General features: G+C 44.6%; 1 long non-coding RNA gene across 1 annotated transcript in view; it reads right to left on the reverse strand.

The window, feature by feature from the left end:
- Positions 1-687: 687 nt before the first annotated feature.
- Positions 688-18,622, reverse strand: part of LOC146191687 (uncharacterized) — a 37,616-nt gene continuing 19,681 nt past the window's right edge. The window contains exons 3-4 of the long non-coding RNA XR_014706362.1: positions 10,742-10,823; positions 688-989 (exon numbers count right to left, since the gene is read on the reverse strand). This is a non-coding gene — a long non-coding RNA (uncharacterized LOC146191687). The remainder of the gene's footprint in view (positions 990-10,741; positions 10,824-18,622) is intronic.

Raw genomic sequence — 18,622 nt, forward strand, 5'->3', positions numbered from 1 at the left:
AGGACAAAATATAACAAGTAGAGAAGCCTGGCATACCCTGCTGCGAAACGCGGACCCTGTGATACAGCTACGTACCGTCCATCTGACGGAAGAGGCCGCAACAAGTCAAGGGCTACCTGCCAGCCTCTTATCCGCGGGCGTACGACTCCCCGTCTTCTCTCGCACGCGTGCCGGGGGCGGGGAAGTGTACGCTCTTTTCCAATGGGAATAAAACTTGTCCAACCAACAAACCGAGAGCTGTGCACGTGCACTGGTTTCTATTTTTCTGCCTAGAATGCGCTTCCCATCAGGAGCAGTAGTGTCACCGCACAACGCTTTCGAAGCCTATGCTTCCACTCCAACACGACTGACGCAACAATGGCGGCTGCTTAACGGATAATGCCTGAATACACTTTTCAGAACCCATGCATTGACAGTGCAGGTTCGACGTGAAAAGCAAGCGTAGTTTTGCTGGAAAATTTTTCCATTCTTTTGCTTCTGACCTTCGAGGCAAAACAGGAGAGCTAAAAATGCAAAGTAGAAGCTATATTGCACTGTGTTGAACTGAGTGCTCGCGACATGAAGCACGAGAATGCGATTTAAAGGAACGGTCATAGTTCTTTTTATGACTAAACTTTCGCATTGTTACATATCATTTTAGGCGGCTATATAAGAGCATTCGAAGCTGTAATTGAAATACATGATTAAACTTCATTTATTTTAAAGTTAACAGTTAATCAAACTGAGCGTAGCTTAGTTTCGATAAAAGTCCAACTTATAAACGGGCTTGTGATGCTCCTGTCAAGGAAGTTAGCTTTGTGACTCCCACTAGGGCCGTTGGGCGACCAGCTGCGCAGTTGTTTGTGAGATGAGATGCCCAGCTCAGTCATCAGCTTGAAATGCTCAATGGTAACGCGGCCTTTGAGACGTCCAAGAAGGCAGATACCTCTGAGGAGTCCAAACACGAAGTCGTCAGGCGGGCGCTCGCCCATGATACACCCATCCATGCCCTGGAATATAATTGCCGTTGTTTCAGGCAACCATCCTCTGGCCAGTACGGTAAGGAAGTCGACTTTTCTACGCCACATTATAAATACTGTGCATTGCAGCTACATCGATAGCATGTAATCGACATCAGCACTCATACATTCCACTCGTGTTATGCTTGGTCGAGCGCAATCCCACACTGGTGCCCATTAAATGAGGTACGCCACACAGCTGCCGCATGGTAGCCTCACCCGATTAGCTGCTGATTGTGCGCCGTGTCCTAAGAAAGGGCACACACAGAAGTGACGGCTCGCGCTTGAAGCCTTGCCCTAAGTGCCCATAATTTTTGCACTCGATAAGGTAAGCGTCCACCACTTTTTGTAAAGTGTCACTGCTATGAAACTTCCAGCTTACGGGTGTCTTTTTCTTTTTTTAAAACTATAAAGGTTCAATTCGTAATCACGTGACGGAAATAGTACTTGTTGAACCTAGTCGTCTTCTTGACAAGAGAAGAAAATGGCAATATCTTTATGAATCAAATAATCTATATTACGCTGTTTTGATCGTTCGAACAGATGAGCAGCTTAAAAAACGACAGAAAATTTTAGAATAAAAAAGGAATTTCTCTATAGACATTTGTGTCTTATAGGGTTAGAGCTTTAGGTAGTATTTATCTGCGTGTGCGCAATTGTGCAAATGAGATTAAATTTTTATACAGGTTTTCTAGTTTAATGGTTTCTAGGTTTTTCAATATATACCTATCTTAAAAGGCACATAAATGGTATCTTGAACAATACCTTCCAAAGCGAAATTCCTGAATGAAAGCAGCGCGACCAGAGCTGAAGATAAAACTCCCCACACGGGCAGCACAGGCGATATTTGTAAAACATGGTATTACAGCGAACAACATGGACAAAGAGCTAGAAAGTCGGCACAAACGGAAACATCATTAGGCTTTGCTGACAGAAATCATGCAACTTTGTGGGCAAAAGCGTACTTATTTATCAGCGTTTTTATCAACTAAATTATATGCGCTATGCTACCTTCCTCTACAGGAACTTCAATTGCTTGATGGAAATGTTTACGTCGATCTTTGATGAAGCATGCTGTTCTTTCTAGGTTCATAAGAAGGGCTTCCAAGATATCGTGCTTTTTCCGGTAGGTACTGAAATCACACGTGTTTGTTCATAAGAGGGGCACACTTTATGTCGTAGTGTTCGCAACGATTGTATTGTGCCTCCAAACGTACGGATCACGATGTTGCTCCAACATTGACTTTTGGTCCTACAACATGCAACAGAGAATTTTTAAACCTTGAATTAATAAAAAAAGGCCCCATCAACTGAAGAACACAAGGAGATTTGTAACAATATTTTCACTTCGATGTTCCGACTAAGCACATATGGCGCGCAATACGTACGGCCTTGTACCACACTAGAGTGGTCAAAGGGAAAGCAATATGCTTAATGAGCTCGGTTTCGCCATGCCAGTCTATTCTTGCCTTTTCATGTTGCAGGTACAGTATTGGAATAATGGCTGTCAGGTTTTTATCAAGAAAACGCGATGCAAAACTGGTAGGTATACACGTATAGTCGAAGGCTTATAAATATAACTGATAATGCCTTGCGACAACGCAATTAAACGAAACAAGGCACGCATGTGTTGCCCCAAAAACATGCATTGTTAGAAAACAGAACTATAGCCATTACTTCTAGCCGCAGCCAACAGAATTACTTAAGGGCCGGCTATGTACCTGTAACTTCGAGCCCTAAATCCTCGAGACGTGTATCTTGGCCCTGTCGCGTTACCTATAGCCCGCGCCTTTGAGTGAATGGCGCTTGGAAGACTGTAGGGCAAGTGCGCGAGGCTTTTGGCAAGCAAATGTCGTTGGCATTTTGCAGCTGTTGTCGTTCTCAATGGTCTGGTTTTTCACTCGGTTTATATTCGAAGAAATTATTTTGCCTGGCCTTCAACTTTCGAATGATGGCTTAGATTCCAGTAATTATGACAGGCGGAATTAACTATGATATGTGCAATGTTAAAAGGAATTAAGACTGCAGGGTGGGTCATTGAACAAAAATGATATAGCGGCCGCCTAGTGGAAATAAGGAAGAAAAAATTTGCAGTCTTAAAATGGAACTGTTAAAGGTTCATTTCCGAGAGAAGGAAAGCGCAACAAGGGCAAGGGGCAACCTAAAATTAGTTGGGTGGATAATATAAGGAAGTTTGCATGAATAAGAAAACTACAGCGGGCACAGGACCGGGCTAATTAGGTGAACTTGGAAGAGGCTTTTGCTCAGTAGTGGGTGCTGTCAGGCGTATAATGATGAACTTCAACGAAGTTTTATTTAAAAGCTCACAGCGTTCTACGCCATTCTCTAACGCTTCATAGAACGAACATGACCTAACGCGAAATCTTTCTTTTTTCTTTCTCCCAGAAAAACGAATGTCTTCTGCGTAAGAATATTTTTTGCGCCCGAAAAGAACGGACAGTCAACAAGAACAACAACGAGACTGAAGAAAACAGGTGGAGATCAAATTAAACATTTTCACAGAAACATATTTGTCGCGTGTCAAACGCTGTAACCAATACTGGCTGTTTGAATTCACTTACACCATTCTCAAAATCAAGAAATCGCGAAAAACGATAAGTATGAGCGAGACGCTATGACGCACATTAGAAAAAAAAAGAAAAAAACGTTCATAGGAATATATGCACTCAGCAAATAATTTCCACTTTATATGGTGCAATATGTCTGTTACCACCTTGTGACATCTATGTAGACACTATTCCTCCTGTGCGACTCACCGCCTTCACATTTGCACACTTCGGTAAGTCGCGCATTCCTGCTGTTGACCGAATCACTATTCGTGTGCGTCTAATCCAGACTCCCCGCGATTCGGCTGGGGACGCGAACAGACGGTTCTGACCCGATGACAAGCGATACCCGCTGTCCGGCAACGACCCTGCCGTTCTGACTCCTCCTGTGACCGGCTCCAGCCTCTTGCGTCATCGCTCCGGAATACAGACCGCGCATCGATTTCCTGTCATCTGGAATCTCCCCTTAGGAGACGATATCATGCGATCCGTACTTCCTCTCTTTTTCCCAGAATTAATGAGCATGGCGTGCATTGCTCCACTCTTGCCACCCCCTTCCTCTTTCTCTTTTGTGGTTGTGCGCTGCATCCTTCTCGTACGTTTGAAATCTCTCATGCAGCCACCTTAGGATGCCCTCCACGTCACGCCAATTTCTCGCATTTAACAAAACCTCTCATCGTGAGTTTTGCTCGGAACCAAAGAATGTGAGTCCTGCTTGCGCTTCGCCCTTAAAACAGATGAAATATACCCACTCGATAGCGCCTCTAACAACGCGTTTTCATTCCGCGAGTTTTAAGGCAGTAACTTTACAGGCCCCCTTCACCAAAAATTCGGTGTCGGTGCCGGCGTCGGCGCTGGCGTTGTGAGCGAAGAAGCACGATCATGGAGCTGGCAGGCGGTAGCTGACAGCTGACATGGCCGTGCACTGACTGGACGCAGATTTTCCTGACGTCATGTTCAGCAAAAACCGCCAGCTCGTGTTTTTTCTTTCATATCGGTGGGTGACATCAGAATCAGCCTTCCAGTAGGCTTGCATTCAGGTTACCCATAGGCCCCGCAGCCAGGTTCATAACTGCGGCTCTTTAAAACTGTGCTTTACATGGGGGCTGGTAGCCTACGCTGTCGCGTCGTACTCTTAAAGAAGGAGCTTAAGTGTCCCCAATAGTTGTATTTTTGTATGCTTCAGTTGCTGTAATAGAAGAGACATCTGGGCGAGTTAGTACGGTGACATGATGAATAAACAGCGCTACAGACTAGGACGAAGGTCAAGAATAAGTTCAGTTGCTGGGAAAAGGAAGACGCAGTATCTGACTTCTCGCTGGATACCCTACACTTACGGCTCCCAATCGAATGTACATATGCCGTCGGTTCGAATTCCTTTCGCAATATAGCTTAGAACTTTACTAAGAGATAGATGCTAATGGGAAGTGAAATCGTATGGCACCGCCAAGAGCATCGCACAGAGAAAGGTTACATCATACATTTGATACAAAATCATGTGCGTATTTCCGCGTCACAACCAAGTCAATACAGAGTTTTATCTTACCGTGATCCGCGCTCCGCTACCGTGATCCGCTACCGTGATCCGCCACCGTGCGTTCCACTGCGCATGCCCAGACCCCCCTTGGCGCCGATAGATGGCGCCACTTACTGGATGTCTGCACACAGACCTGCCGCGTCGGGACCAATCGGCTTGTTCGCCCCGCCCACGCACGGTAGAGGGTCACCGTGGCGGATCGCGGAACACGGTAAGCTAAATCTCTCTAATGTCAACGCCTCTTATCCTGCTGCACGGGGCCCTTACGCTGTAGCGCAAAAAGCAGGTCCTTTTCTCCTTGGCATTGGCTGGGATCGATGGCACGAAACGTCAAGTATCTGGGTGCGGTTTTTCGTCTAGCTTTGTTCGTGTCGGGTACATTCGAAAACCAACAACTTTATATCCGACCTGACGAGTTTATCTAACAACTATTTATTATATTACGCGACATTTATTTAGTTGTACCAAATTATGAAATTAATTGGCACCTCGGCGGCAATTTTGCACCTATGTTCTGCACACGTAGAAGGATACTACTAATTAAAGCATAGAACTAAGGTGCTATCAAAATACACTATGGTAGCTGGCGTTTTCACCGCCTTTGTGCCATTTGAAAGGGCACCATTGAAATGCCGTTTGCTTTTGTTTTGGAGAACTGCTTTTGAGTGATTAGATTTTGAATATTAGTAGAAGTTTGTATTTTAAAGGGAAATCGCTTTTGCTTCATGCTAATATTACTGGGTTTCATGGGAAACGTCGTAAACATCAGTTAGCACGAATAATCTCTTCCTACAGCTTTACTAGAACTCAGAAGAATTTACCAGACAATCCATGAGTGGTTGAAAAGAGCGACAGAGCCATTGTGAAGCATGCGACAAGAATTTGTGTCGTGATGGTGCAACAAACACTCTTGTTACCATAATTCAGTAATGCAGGCTCAACAGTCAAAGAGGCCTAATTGTCTATTTCATAGCTGCAGGAATTTAGCTGTCGGAGGAGAGTCGTTCATTTTAACGTTACAGATCAGTGATCAAGCATTGCCCCAGTTTCAATACTCATGTCAGTACTGCTACACATTTAAAATCGAAGAATAAATGGCATTGTATCTAAATAAATTCTCTCCTTCCCCAACACAGTGCCAAGTTGCACTACTGTGGCTAGCTATAGCTTCTTACATAAGATACACGGAACGCAAGCATCGCGTTCAAGACGGCGAGCCGTAGAGAGAAGGGCATAATGATTAAAGGGATGTAGGGTTTCCTGGGAACAAGGAGCGGGGATCAAGATCCCAAGCACGTACTCCTTACACTACGCCTCAACCGGAGATAGATCGAGAGATGGCTGAGCTGCGTTCCCTGTGTGAAGCCTAGATCAGGCCTTGTATTGTTCTTTCCTCTACGCAAGGCTGGCTGGCAATAGGCAGAGAGTGCCCTTCTGAAGCAATATTCGGTGCATCTTTCGTGGAAGTCAGCTCACATGCGGCCTTTGCGCTTCAGTGTCCTCTCTCCTTCGGCAATCGTTCGTTATATGACAGCATGTTAACCCTTCCGAAGGATGACCGTTATGCTTCTTAGGTGGCTTTGCCCCTCCTGTGCTGTACTTGGCGCTGTTCACTGGCAGTCATCCTAATGCGTCCCATCAGAGCCGGTGAGAACACCTATGTTATGCGCCTTACTACCAGGGATGGGCTTTGAAATTCTTAGATGTTTGTGTCTCGTCTCTTGTTGCTTGCCCTTTTCTGTTGACATTCATCACGTTTCCTTTCAGGCGCCTCTGGAGTTCCAGGGTGTCGTCGCTCGACAGGTCGCCCTCGTTTGCCGGGCGTATGTTCGATGACATAAATGAGTCTGCTTTGTTTCGACGAGTGCGTGGACAACGCTCAGTTTCAGTGCTGCGCTAGCCACTTATTGCGCTGTAACAAAAGCGGAATCTCTTTGCTGCTTTGCGCTGGATGTTACCTTTAAAAAAAAAAGATATGACGCAGAATGCTCGGCGAATAAATTGTTTCAATAACCCTTCAATAATGGAGAAGTTGAGCGGGATTATCTAACTGTACTGTTTAAGACACAAAACGGCAATTTAATGCACGTACTCAACTTATTGCCTCCTTATCAAGTTGAAAATTGACATAGGCCACAATATCGTTGCATATGTATTTTACACAGGTCTCAGAAAGTGAACCTACAGGAGTGGTACATTTTTGTTTGTTAGTTTCCCTTCGCGATCCAAGCAACAGTAAAATAATATCTCTTTAAAGCAGCGAGACACAGCCGGCTACCACCTAATCTTTTAGCTTCGCAAGGCTTTGTCTGTAAAATGGCGTACGAAAAATTCACAACTTCGGAAAGGCCTGTCAGTATGCCTTTCTGATATATTTGAGCTAAGTGGCCCGGCTTCGAAGTATGGCCCTATCCCAACGCAACAGACGACTGTAACTTCATCCTTCCACACATAACTTCAGGTATTAACCATAATAAAAAAATGGCAAGCTCGATGGGAGGATCACCAGTTGCAAGGATTACAGTTGTATACGAACGCCGCTAATGTACGCTCACTCGCTCACAGAAGTCTGTATGCGCTCCCAATGCGGCATCTCCGGAAGTTTCTCAAAGCTCTTAGCTCAGATCACACAGCCGGTGGCGTCTTAGTGCAGACGCGACGCCGACACTCTGAGGACAGCTAAAAATGAAGGCCGCAGAAAAGAAACAATAGCTGAAGAAATTCTCGAGGGGGTGCCCCAGACGCTGCTCATTCCCAAACTTATTCCCGTCAGCTCCGAGCATTAGGGTCTATTTCCTGGCACAGCTGGTGTGGGCGTTTCACTCTCCAGCTACAGACCTCGCCTGAAAGCGGCGAAATCGGGGCAAAAGGTAAAACCGTCACCGCCGTACCTGCAATCCCTGCCCCGCTGACTGGCTTAAGCATGCGCTGCAATTAGACGCAGCAGCTCGTCTGTCGCGGAAGTGGCAGTCTTGGTTGGCGATTAGGCAAGTTCTACCGCCTGCAGAGCACATGCGCGGAAGAAAGCGTATACGGTTCAGTAAAGGTATTAAGCGCTAAACTCAACATAGGTGGGTCATATGTTCCCTTAGTTTTGGCGAAATTAACAGAACGAAAACGCTGCCTTGAAGCTTTGCCAGAGATAACAGAGATACAGCGACGGTAACTATAGAAGTAGAAATATGCATCTTTCTTTCGCAAACTGCTTGTTACACCACTTATCTTTTTCTAGGTACATTAACGTCAGCTATTCAATCCTCGACATATACTATTAAGTATAGGCACATTTTGCTGCAATTTATCAAAATATATTAGGCTTTGCTTCTTTCGCCAATTTAGTGCTACCTACGTCAGACGAAGAACACACAGCAACTATAGGATGCCCGGCTTTTTTTTATCTTTGCGGCTTCATTCAAAATATCTGTAGATATGTTAAAGCTGGGCGACGACACATCATTAAGAAGTAATTACTTTACAATTTAGCAGGTTTAATATTTCAAAAAAGATCCTTGCTCAAACTGGTTTGGTTTGGTTTGTGGGGTTTAACATCCCAAACCAACTCAGGCTATGAGAGACGCCGTAGTGAAGAGCTCTCAAATTGCGACAACCTGAGGTTATTTAACGTGCATGGGCATCGCACAGCACACGGGCACCTGTCTTTTTTTTTTTTCACTGAAAAACGACTGCCCTAAATAGTTTTGTTTCCATCTTTTACTTAATCAACATGCAGGCACAATTAATGTTTTGTATTGTTAACTAATCGAAGAAAACAATTGATGCAATTCAACAATATATAGTTTCGTCTGTAAACTCTCTATATGCCAGCAGCTATGAAAACGAAAGCTTTTCTGCCATTCGTCCGACTTGCTATAGTCTGGGTTTTCTGCACCTCGAACCTGTGCTATTTGCCGTAGCTTTTTCTTGACCCTCTTTTCTTAAAATTTTGTGCATGCGAAGCCAGTTTCTGTGCTAAACTTGAATTTGCGAGTGCCATTTTTATTCCGATCCTTACAGCAATTTTATGTTGTTGTTGTTTTCCTCCAGAGGGGCTTCGACCAATCCAAACTTGGTTACCCAGCGGTGATGAAAGAGAAAGCTGGCGACGATCAGATGATAAAAAAAATACAATTCCAGGAACATACAACAGAAAACTGTAGGCTACAGCAGCAAAATGTCACAGGCAATAATATGTCAAACTAAGTTAATTAAGAACTACCTCAAGCAGTGATGCAATTCTATATGACGTCACTCATCGACTGAACGTTACTGGTACTTAGGTACTTGTATAGGTGCTTGCTAAGCACGAAGCACTCACCTAGATGGTTGTTGTTTTCTGTTTCTTCTGTTATTAGAGCCTTACGAAAATAAGGATGTTTGGGCACTCGTTCTTTATGGCCTGCCCTGATTTTTTTATACATCCCCTGTTGGTTGGGCACATGTCTAGAAACCAGTCTTATACCGGAGAAAAAAAAAATAAATTAGCCAAGAAACGTTCATAACACCCTCTCCAAGCGATGCCTTCTTCCTTCCCACTTCTTTGCACCGACGACTCTCCGCTGACGCTGCAGCACCACGGCTGGAGGGGTCTTTCACAGGCAACACCTCATTTTCCATAATTTATGCGGTTAGTTAGGGATTACTGTCAATTTCCCGCTGTCATTAGTCGGGCGTTAGTCTAATGACATCGGTGGCAACATGGCGGAACTGGCCTGCGTGTTGTTCCGTTGGTGTGGAGGCGCACCTATAGCCGGAAGGTGACGGCCTTTGTCACGCATCATGCGCGTTTTAGGAAGAAAGCCTTTAATGGATCATACTATCGTGAACAAAATGTGTCATGCTTTTGCGGCGGCTCTGATTGGCCGAGGTGAGATGACGTCATAGATGTCTCGACCAATCACAGAGCGCCACCACCGTATGCGCGAATACGTGCCTTATATGGCCATATGCTCAACAATGATTTATGCCTAATTAGTTAATCATTTACGTAATTAATTAACTATTGAGTAATTATAATTTGATAATAATCTAATTAACTACAGAACTCATTCTTTAAAAATTAACACCTAAATAATTAAATAATTATTCACTAATTAGTGCCAGATGCGTAGCAGAATGCAGCACTCAGGCTTTCGCCTTTCACTACTTGAGTCGCTAAATTCACTCGTAATTTTTTCAATCGCGCCACCCTTCTTTTAGCGTCCATTCCAAGTGTGGAGGAGGAGGACAAAACATCTTTATTGTCGTCTTGCTTATGGCGTCTCAGTGACTTCATTTCAGTATGCACTCCTGGCTGGTTATGGGAACAGCAAGACGACTTTGCGGAAATTATCGTGACGTTCAAAGAAGCTACGCTAACTTCCAGCAAGTCTAATTAAGATGACAACGAAATAGAAGCCAGTGACATAATCGATTGAGACGCCCGTAGAGAATCACTCTGTTATCATGCATCAACCCCATTTCATCCGTCAGGCGAGTCTTCCCGATCTATACAGAGTTATATCATTACGCGATCCGCTATTCGCTACTGTGAGTTTCAAAACGCATGCGCAGATTATATTGAGGGCACCAGGTGGCGGTACATTCTGATCAGCAGCTCGTATGCTTGCACCGTAACGACCAAACAGCATGCACGCACTTACGCCGCATGGCAACGGATCCTGGCAGCGGATCTCGGATACTGTTGTGTTCTTCTGCCTGTGCTCTTTTCATCGACGGCCGTCTCTGGGTAGAGATCAAAATTCGGGAAAAATTATACACCGAGCAGTTTATTATTTTTATTTGTAATTACTTATTTTTTGTGCATACTGTCAGTCTCATGTACCAGGCTATTGCAGGGTAGAGCGAATAAGTACTTTAGTCATGGCAAGTTGGTTCATAGCTGATGTTGATACTGAGGACGGCGCGAAAGGGAGGAGGACAAAGACGAAACACTGGAATAAACCTCAGTTGAAAGCTGGCGCCTGCTGTTGTTGTTGTTGTTCTCCTCTAATTTGATGGCACATGGCACATGGCGCCTGTTCTGTTGTTTTCGTGTTCTTTCTTTGTCCTCGTCCTTTGCGCCGTTCTCAGAATCAACATCGGAGTGAATGAACGTACAGAAACACATTAAGGATCATATTATACATGAATGAAAAACACGAATCGATAAGGATAACAGCAATCTTGATATACTTATTAGCAGAAAACAGCAAAATAAATAAAATTCAGGGCAAAAGCAATGACTTCGAAAATAGCGCTATGTTTTCAGCAAGGGATAGACAACTGCAAAGCAAATGTATTCAAGATGTGCAATTAACAATATGATCTCACAATGAATTTCAATCTTGAACTGCTTTTGGAAAAAGAAAAGCAGAGCTTAAACGTATGCTGTGTGTTCGATATTTTGTTACGTGTTAAGAATATTTTGTCCCAGAATGTTTTCGAAAACGACTGGTTTGTAGCAATGATTAGTGCTCCAGACAAAACAGCCTCAATAAATTTTAGACGGGCATTTTTTGCACGAGAAGTAATAGTGCAAAGTTCAGCCCATTTTCGAAGTTCATATAGGGAATCGTGGCGACAATACTTAATAAAGACAAAAGCCTGGCGTTGCACTCCTTCCAATTCAGATAAAAAATGTTTTGTTATAGAAAACCAGCATAGTATGTTGTATTTAATGACAGTAAAGGGATGTATGTGCAAGCTATTTGGTCTCAGATGAGGTGAATCCAATGGAGCGTCTTAGTGAACAAAAGGCGCTACGTGACTTTGTTCTTACAGGTGATACGTGTTTGTCCTATCTTAAAACCCAGGCAATAATTATTCCGACGTGCATGAACTCGTTAAAAGTCAGTAATGTCGTGTCTCAAAATTTGAAGTGAAACTCAGACTATTTTTTTTTCTTCTTGATACTATCATCTCTACTAAATTTTCCAAATTTAGTAGCATTTGCCAATCGTCGCACCAAGGTCCTATTTCTTCAAGGACATTATTTACCCGAGGTTGGTGTTGTTGAGTGCTAATTTGTTTATAAATTATAATATTGTCGGCGAACATGCGGGTTTTGACGTCTGTATCGGGCGTACTGTTCAGAGACGGCTCGACCTCTTCTTCACCGGTACTGTATTACGGGAAAGCAAAAATAGGTAGCGGCTTCCGCTTACCTTTTGTTCCCACTCCGCGCAGGTCGTTCACCTATCCGTGGGTGAGAGTAATGGATCCCGGTTCATGCTAACCTTGGTATGCAGGTCACACGGCGACTCGATGTGACACCGCTAAAATGAGATGGGGTATAATCTATAGACGACTATAGTGCGCTTTCCTAATCGGCCAGGAGCATTTTTCTTTCTTAACGATGTAGGCAGTCACTTCGGTATGGCTCGCTCTTTTGTTAAGACCTGTGCGGCTGGCTAAGGAATTTTGCGGAAGACCTGCGAAGTTTGAATGAGTACAGTGGCTTAATCTCGAGTCACTAATAAGCTAACGAGGTGACAATAGGCCTTACACTATACCTATCTAGATGCCTGAAAGTGAGTACAATTTAATGTGATTATTCTTTGGCGGGTAGAGCGTTGAAATTCATGCATCTTTTTTTATTACGGAACTCACTCTCTTAATGAAAGCGCAACATGAGCGCAACATACTTCTGGCACGAGCAATTTGAAGTCTGGGATCACACTTATCACCTAAGTATCTGGTTGGTCCTCCTCGGACGAAAGCAGGTGTGCAATATAATAAGGCCCAATTTCTCATTATGTTAATCGGCACTTGGCCATTTGCCAAAGTGAGCGTATCCTTTTCAAGTAAAGGTTATCGCAGTATCTTGTTCTGGGATAGAAATCTCCTCTATTTCGCCACTTGTCCATCCAAGACAGCAATAAAATTTCCATCATGCTGTTCAAGTGGCATGTAAGAATTCAAGCCATTTACTTAACCGTTGCACATTCTATTCGCTAATATTCTACGTATATCATATTGCTTCATTGAATATGAAACGCCCTCTCCTTAGAAAGCACTAAAACCAAGCACTTACAAGCATGCATGATTATCATCAGCCGGATTCTACCAACTGCACAGCTAAGGCCTCTCAAATATTGCTCCAACTACTCCGGTCCTGGACTGCCTGCAGCCATGTGACCCCTGCGAACCTCTTAACCTTATCCGCCCACCTAACTTCCTGCCTCCCCCTGCTACACTTTCTCTACTTTGGAATTGAATTTGTTATCCTTACGACCTTTATTGCTGGGACATTACAATGCAAGTTGAATAGATTTCTTTTTCCAGCCGCTGCGATTTAAATTGGTTTCCCCATCTACGGAACGGGATGAAATGATTCAGTCTATGAGGTAAAGCGGACGTCGTGACTGCGGGCGCGCACAGAGTGGTGCGCTCTAGCAGCTGCCGACTTACCGCTGGCCGGAACAGCCGCTTCTTAGCACCAGTAACAGATCCCACTTCCCCCAACAGCAAAGTTCAGCAAGGTTATTCTTGCCTAAATGACAGCATTTGCTAATTTCGGTAAAGTCTCAAGCGTAAAAAGAAAGGGATGTGTCCTGTGTATATATAACATTCTCAAACACAGCGCAAGGTAAGACACACAGACACATCCCTCGCATCGCTGTCTGTATATGTCACATCCCTGGCTCTTTTGCACTTCAGACTTCGCCAAAATGAACCAACAATGAAGTTCTCACGGAGAACGGTGGCTTGCTCTAAAGCGACATCAGTTCCCACAAAGCATGCTATGCTTTCTTAAAGTGGGGAGCCTCGACTAGTACGACATCAGGAATGCCAAATTATCGACGGAGAGACAATGTCGGCAGCCAGCGAAGCTTTGCTTGCGGCTGCGGACATCGCCTAGGCACCGTCACGACTGTGCAGCAAAGACGTGTTCTAATTACTTCCATTGTTTTCCCTGCTGTGTTAATATCAACCAGCCGAGCTGCGCTTCGTTGAACATTCCATGGATTCTGACACCACGAATGACTTACTCAAAATTCGCGAGAGCCCCTGCTCCGCAGGGTAAATGTAAAGCTTGTCTACTTGTTATGCCACAAACTGATGCACCAGATAACGCTCTTCGTGCTGAGAAGAGAACAGAACAACGAACGTTGAGAAATTAAAATATTTAGGGATAGATAAGCAAACTCCAATATTTCTTATAGATTCGAGACATCGGTGACACCACCAGAAAGCCAGCCAAAAATTCCGCATGCTGAGACGGCAACCGTTCAATGGCAATGGCAATTTCAACACTTAAGAAAAATATCTGCAAAAAAAGTGCAGTTATGCTGGACGTGTAATAATACCGTAAAACGTCTTAAACAAAACGTAGTCGGAATAGCGCACTGGTGAAGGCACTTGCGTAAAGAGGCGGTGTTGAGACCCTGCTTTATGCAGTTATATTTTCTCACTTTTGCTTTTAGTTTCCTTCTTAGAGCTGTTTTTCCAGGTATTTTATTTTCATCCCAGCAACTAGGACCGGCTAGTCATATAGGGCCAGCCTGCTGGACGACACCTCTTCCCGGTTTCGCAGGTTATTTTGCAGAAAAACTTTGAGAGCACTGCAGAGATGTCATTGCAGAAATGCAGAAGTATGTACGTTGGCGGCTCTTTAGTAATTCCTTGAGTGTCATGGCACACCACTTTTAAGATTCATGAATAGACACTAGTGCATGGCTCAAGTCATGACATTTCTTGACTTACACAAGTCATGAACTCCGTAGTTATGCGCGGTGTATCTCCGATATGATTGACTCATGTCTTGTGACTATGAGTGAAGAATAAACTATAAGCGTTCACTGGCATCATGCCACGACATTTATAAACCGCTTGTCATTATACATACACAATCATAAATACCAGTCCAATCTTAATGCACGTTACATTTTGCTCTCACATTTTTCTTCCATGCTCTGATTCCAATTTTTGCTTCCACGTTTCGCGGACACGTTTTTACAAACATAGCCGAGTAAGGTTTTCGTATTATTAAATCGATACGCACAATTCGTACAAATTCTATAACTGATTTTGCCATAACGAAGCAGTTGGCGAGGCATGTACTTCGTCTGAGGAAAGCTTGTACTTAAATACCGACCGGCGCTTGTAAACTGAAGCACGTCAGAAGCGAAACCACGTGAGCATGAAAAAGTGCATAGCTTTAGGTGCGAAGCGCTGAAACAGAAGCATACCGGAACGAAAATGGCCACATGTGGCGCCAGCAAGCGCTAGTTTTCTTTCCCTTTCAACATTTAGGCATCCTTTATGCCGTTTTCTTTGCCTGCACTAAGTGCGCTGACAATTTCGAAGCAAAACATGCATTACAATTCAGACATGTAACCGTGAAGCCCTTACAGTCTCCGGCACCTCTGCGAGTCATGACGCCAGTACTTGTGAGAATAGGCTCTTGCAGCGATAGCCGTACTTTAAGGCGAAAGCCTTTAATGGCCAATGACTCGCCACCGTGCCGGTACGTGCATGCGTCCGCGAGAAATGTCCCACTTCGCGAGATTCCGTCAGATGCCGCAATATTGTGACGTCATTAGGTGTTGGCGTCATCGGCAATGACCAGATGTGACGTCACGCCTGGTCATGATCGACATACATTACAGTTCAGACATGTAACCGTAATGCCCTTACAGTCTCCGGGACCTCTGCGAGTCATGACCCCGGTGCTTGCGAGAATAGGGTCTGGCGGCGATAGCCGTATTTTAAGGCGAAAGCCTTTAATGGCTCATGACTCCCCACCGTGCCCGTACGTGCATGCGTGTGCATGCGTCTGCAAGAAGTGTCCCACTTCTTCGCGAGATTTCGTTGGATGCCGCGATATTGTGGCGTCATTAGGTGTTGGCGTTATCAATGACCGGATGTGACGTCACGTCTGGTCATGATCGACATACATTAGAGTTCAGACATGTAACCGTAATGGCATTACAGTCTCCGGGACCTCTGCGAGTCATGACGCCGGTGCTTAAGAGAATAGGGTCTGGCGGCGATAGCCGTATGTTAAGGCGAAAGCCTTTAATGGCCAATGACTCGCCACCGTGTCCGTACATGCATGCGTCCGCGAGAAGTGTCTCATTTCTTCGCGAGATTCCGCCGGATACCGCGAGATGGTGACATCATTACGTGTTGGCGTCACCGGCGATGACCGGATGTGACGTCACGTCCGGTCATGACCGATAACATCGCCAGGCTAATCGCAAATGCGAGGCTGACCCCGCCGGGCGTCCGATCCAGGCGCCTGTGCTGCTCCTTTCATTTAGCGCTTCCTGAAATCAGCGAAAGTTCAAATAAAGGCTTTCTCCTCATTGCACTTTAGTTGCCCAAAGTGCCCCCCGCAACTTTTTATTCTCCCTGTTTTCTTAATTAGAAGAACTTTGCTTTCAGTAAGAGCACTGTTTTTGTGATTTGCAGCTGGTATTCTATCGCTACACGGCACCTTCATTTTCTCTAATGTGTCCTTTTAAGGTTTTTTATTACCAGCCGTTTTGTGAAATGTGATCGTTATTCGCGTTATTTAATACCCAATTTTTGTATAACAGATGAAAACATTTATCATGCCCAGAGTCTAACAAAATGGTATATATTTAACGCGAGGCCGTTAGAGGCCCCGTTACTCAGGGGATCTGGTGTAGGCGTCAGCGCTCTGAGCAGAAAATCACGGATAATGCTCTGACAGGAGGGTGTTGCAGCTGTAATGGACGGGAACTGGTTCTTACAAGGTTTGTGCGACTGAACTACATGATGGCATTAAGTTAGTTGAAGCTGTCAACTAGGGTTGCTCATCTGAAGTGAGACCATGGAATAAAAATCACCCTTCCAGTACACTTGGACGCTGAGTCATTCCCAGAACTGCGCTTCGCCTTCTGTGCGGGCACTTTGTTTCAGAACGATTACAATCTGTTTAAAAAGTTACATGCCTATGTAGAGTTGGGGAGAGGACCATTAAGGTCGCTCATTGGTCAAACAAGTCTCCCTTATATTTTTTTTTAGTGAGAGAACTACAGTTTTTATGGCCCAGAAAAAGAAATATAATATAATATAACGTCCTCTTATACTCGTTCACAGGTTAGAAGTTGAGGCATTATAGAGTGGATTACAATTAGCAATAATATCGGCGAATAGGTTGTTCACCACAATACGAGAATACAACCAATACTACCGCGTCCCACCATGAGTGCGTTTGAGAAAAATTTGGTGACTGACAACTGGGCAATTCGGAAAGCAATACTGAACTTTCACAATTGACACCAACCTAAACGAAGTCCGTGAAGCTCAATACACTTTGAAATATGCCGCCGTCTACAACAAATGCTCGACCATTGCACCAGTCAGTGATGTTTCGCCTTCTATGCGGGCACTTTGTTTAAGAACGATTACAATCTGTTTAAAAAGTTACATGCCTATGTAGAGTTGGGGAGAGGGCCATTAAAGTTGCTCCTTTCTCAAACATTAGAAAGGAACAGCAAGCAGTAACTAACGATCCATTAAGGTCTAAGCAAAAAATAGTCGGCCTTCAGCCCGGCGAAGCCATGTAACGTTGAGCAAGGCACGCTCAATTTTATGAACCCTTGCGTAAAAGAATGATGGCACGTGTCGTCAGTTGGAAGGAGAGCAACGATCTGTATGTTCGTTACTACAACTAAGTAACTGTGGTTTCTCTCCGGAAGCTGATAACGATATTCTGTTCTCTGTGTCGAGAATATACTCTACCGTTTCACGTCCAAATCTGTATAACGGGCTCCTACCATTTTCTTTTGTCTTGTATATAATTCCACATTCTTGAGGCAGAATGAGAAACCTGCGCTAGCCGACGTGACAAGCTTCTCTTTAGCCCTGTATACATGGACTCGACAGCACCGGGTCAGGTAAGCGTCGAGTAAGCGAGGTCACCATTACTCGACCCGATTGGTGTCTACAAGAACTCGCCATCTAGCGAATAAGTATCGCAGCGGCGCGTAGCGTCGAGATTTGAAGTTATTGTGCAAGTTTCTTACTCGTAATTGATTCCGTTGCCTTTTAATATCGAGAGCTTCGATTATTATTTTTTATCGTTGATGCGGGCTAAAAAGCATTAAACTTCGCTGACGCTCCTCGCCGTTCCGGTTGCATTTTAATCCCAGAGTTCGCCATAACTCGACGCCCTCACTGGACAGCGTCTACATGCTTTTAGACAAGCGGGTCAAGCGAGTTAACCTACCCCCTGCAAGCGAGTTAACGCGACCCGCTCCGCGGCTATTTTACTCAACCCGACTGCGTATACATGAACCCGACAACTGGTTTTTTACTCAACAGGCTTACTCGACCCGACTCTGTCGAGTCCATGTATACAGGGCTTTTGCAGCTGCGCAGCTACGACTAGGAGGAGGGATGAATTCTATTTTGTAATCACCCCCCTCCATCACCTTTAATACTGGTGTCACAGCTTTAATGCGCCATTTTATAAGGGCATGTTCCACGGAAATCTGGCGCCGGCGCTGAGCGCGGATTATCTGGCTTGTGGTAGAGGGCAGACTACATGACGAGGCACTGATTGGTCG

This window comes from Amblyomma maculatum, chromosome 4 (assembly GCF_055883805.1).
Source record: "Amblyomma maculatum isolate TAMU_Amacu chromosome 4, ASM5588380v1, whole genome shotgun sequence".
In the NCBI taxonomy this organism is placed as follows: domain Eukaryota; kingdom Metazoa; phylum Arthropoda; class Arachnida; order Ixodida; family Ixodidae; genus Amblyomma; species Amblyomma maculatum.